The following is a 3,926-nucleotide window of genomic DNA, read 5'->3' as shown; positions in this document are numbered from 1 at the left end:
TATATATATATATACATATATATATATATATATATATATATATATATATATATATATATATATATATATACAAATTTTACCTCCCTGACCTTGACTCGAACTCGGGCCCTCTGAGTGAGATTCCCGGCTCCTAAACATTCTACCACAACGACCCACTAAAAGGATTGTCTAACCAGGTGCCTTACAACCATGGAAGTTACCTATATACTCTTAGCAGAGAAGTGATAGCGAGGTTTTACAGACAATCCCCGTGGGATCTCGGCGGTAATGAATTAGAAATTCAACTCACAAATCAGGTTACCGAGGTTATATATATATGAAACAGATGGTAGAATGCAGTAATTTGATATAAAAATACAAATTTACCTCCCTGACCTTAACTCGAACTCGGGTCCTCAGAGCAAGAATCCCGGCTCGTGACTATTATACTACATGGTGGTTGTAAGGCACCTGGTTAGACAAACCTTTTAGTGGGTCGTGTAGTGTAATGTATATATATATATATATATATATATATATATATATATATATATATATATAGATAGATAGATAGATAGATAGATAGATAGATAGATATATATGTATATATATATATATATATATATATATATATATATATATATATTCATTCATACATATGTGTGTGTGTATATATATATATATATATATATATATATATATACATATATATATACATATTTATGTTTATATATATATATATGTATATATATATATACATATATATATGTATATATATATATATATATATATATATATATATATATATATATATATATATATATATATATATATATAGTAGTAGCAGCTGTACAGTGTGGACGTGCTGAACTGTTGCTCTGAAAAACTCCTTAATTTCTCATCCCCGCTTGCCACGAGGCTGGAGGGAAATGAACAGACATTAGTGAAGTGTACAAAGCACTGAATGATCTAGAAAAAAATAGAAAAGATAAAATAGAAAATAAATTAGAACAAAAAACAACTGGAAGGAAAAGAAGTGGCATCAAGGAGAGAGGGGAGGTCAAAACGCTGGGTCAGCAGTTCAGCGTGGCCCAGCTGCTTCCAAGGTGAACTTAACCAGACTTAAATTACTCTAAGGGTTTAAACACTACATGTTTAAACCAAGGAGAAGTAAAAGAAACTATAAAACTAAAAAATGTTTTAAGCACAATGAAACAAAGCAATTTATATGCCAAACCTGTGATAGAAAAAATGCCACAAATGTGAAAATACTTACTTGAAAAACAGGAAAGAAATTATAAGTAATATTGATGCTTACCTAACAGGCATCAATAGTGAACTAAAAATAGATAATTAGGAAAATATACAGAAAGACTGCAGCTGGTGCAAAGACACCAATACTAAAATTAATTCTAGTCTTGAAACTGAACTGGAAAAAAATCAAAGTTGTGACGATATATCAGAAGCCAGTTTTTTTTAAGAACTAATTAGAATTGAGAAAAATAGGGACACAATGGCAGAAAATGTATATGCACCCGTATCAGACATTCTGGAAAAAGAGGAAATGAGCCATATCGGTGACCAAAAAATCAGCACACCCAAAAAGTGTGAAGGGGCATGCCCACTAGAAAACATAATTCAGAAAATGTATGGAGAATTAAAGGACTTCAAGATTCAATGTTTGAGGGAGATACATATATTGAAAGATGAAATTCATGAATTAAAACATGAGCAAAAAGAAAAACCAAAAAGTAACCAGACAAAACCTACATATCTAGAGGATATGGCAAAGATCAACAATTATTCAATGATAGCTCTTACAGAAACTCATCTGAATGAAGACATAAAAAATGAAGAATTAAAATTAATAACTATGAGCTAATAAGGAAAGATAGAAATAAGAGAAGCAGATGAGGAGTAGCTCTTTATATCAGGAAAAAAAATAGCATCTAGAATGGATACTGTAATAGAATACTCTAATAATAAAGTAGAAATACTAGGGGTATTGACAAAAGATACAAAAGAGCTATACAATATTTTATACAGACCTCCTGGAACAACAGAAACATCTTTCAATGAATCACTAGGCATTATTAGTAATTACATTGTCAATACAAGGGAAATTGAAGCTATTATTATACTTGGCAATTTTAATTTCCCATTTATCGATTGGGAAACAAAGAAAATAAATGCCACTAAAGATGAAAAACAACAAGCGGGAATGCTTTTAGATTTTAATTTTTTTGTTTTACCTTAACCAAATCATCAATATTCCAACAAGGGAAGAAAATAAACTGGACCTTGTTTTCATTAGTATAGGGGAAGATGTACACAACATATCATCAACTTATACAGCCCAATCGGACCACAAAATAATTGAAATCACAATGAATAAGTTAAATAATCAGAAAAGTAGTAAAAAACAGATAGCCGAAGCAGAAAAGTCTCAGATCTTTAAACTTTAGCCATAATCAAATAGATTGGAAAAAAATAAATGCAACACTAGAAAAGTCACTGAAAGATATTGACGTCCTCTTAACACCAAATGATATACTAGAGAAGCTTTATAATGCATTTAAAGATGTTTGTAGAATGTTTGTGCCCCCCAAAAACAACGGAAATAAGAATATTTTACCAAGAGATCGAAGGATCATGTTAAGAAACAAAAAAATTAAGGTTAACAAATTGAAAAAAAAAAAACAGATCAGATTAAGAGAGAAAGGATCAAAGCAGAGATAAGGCTATTGGAAGATAAATTAAAACTATCTATAAGTAACCAAAAAGCAGTCGAAGAAAAAAGAGCTGTGGAAGCTATAAAACAGAATGCAAAATATTTTTTCTCTTATGCTAACAACAGGTTAAAGAGGAGAACAGAAATTGGGCCACTTGAGAATAATGGTGCATTGGTAACTGATTCAAAGGAAATGGCTGAATTACTCAAATTGCAATATGAAGAAGTCTATAGTGTCCCAAGAATAGAAAAATTAATATCAGACCCACAACAACATTTTAGTATTATTAGTAACGAAGATGAATGTCTCACTGACTTCATATTCAATGAAAAAGATATTCTTGAAGCAGTAAGTGAAATATCAACAAACTCAGCATCTGGGCCAGATGAAATCCCAGCAATCTTTTTTTTTAAAACTGCAAAGAAACCATAGCAAAGCCACTGGTAACTTTGTGGAGGAAATCTTTGGACATGGAGATTACCCCCAGTTTACTGAAAGAGGGTACTATAATTCCAATATATAAAGGTAGAAACAAAGGTCAGTCCAAAAAAAACCGGGCAACATGGATTCAGAAGTGGTAGATCTTGTTTATCACAGATCCTGACACATTTCGAACACATATTAAGGGACCTAACTGAAAATAGAGAAGTTGATGTAATATATCTAGACTTTGCAAAAGCTTTCGACAAAGTAGATCACGGCATTCTGCTACATAAGATTAAAGACCTTGGAATCGGCGGGAAAGTTGGAGGATGGATTTACAACTTCCTAACAAATCGTAAACAAAAAGTACAAATTAATGGGCTTTACTCGAATGAAACGATTATTATGAGTGGGGTGCCACAAGGGTCCGTTCTTGGGCCCTTGTTATTCCTTATTATGATTGGTGACATTGATAATGGTGTGAAACACTCAAGAGTAACATCATTTGCAGATGATACAAGAATAAGTACACCCATAGATATACAAGATAATGAAAACAAACTTAACGAGGATCTACATACCATCTGTAAGTGGGCATATGATAATGATATGAAATTCAATGCAGATAAATTTGAAATTATAAGATATAGTCCAACTGGAAATTTAAGAACAAGATCATATTTTGTCGAAGATGTGAAGATTGAGGAGAAAAAAGTAGTAAGGGATCTAGGACTCTATATGAGTAATGACATGAGTTTCAGTCACCATATAGAGCAGATTGTCGACAAAGGA

This window comes from Penaeus japonicus, unplaced genomic scaffold, assembly GCF_977035675.1.
Source record: "Penaeus japonicus unplaced genomic scaffold, GWHDUDI00000001_assembly GWHDUDI00000032, whole genome shotgun sequence".
Taxonomy (NCBI): domain Eukaryota; kingdom Metazoa; phylum Arthropoda; class Malacostraca; order Decapoda; family Penaeidae; genus Penaeus; species Penaeus japonicus.
The sequence above is the reverse complement of the archived record's forward strand: the minus strand, read 5'-3'. Positions refer to the sequence as shown.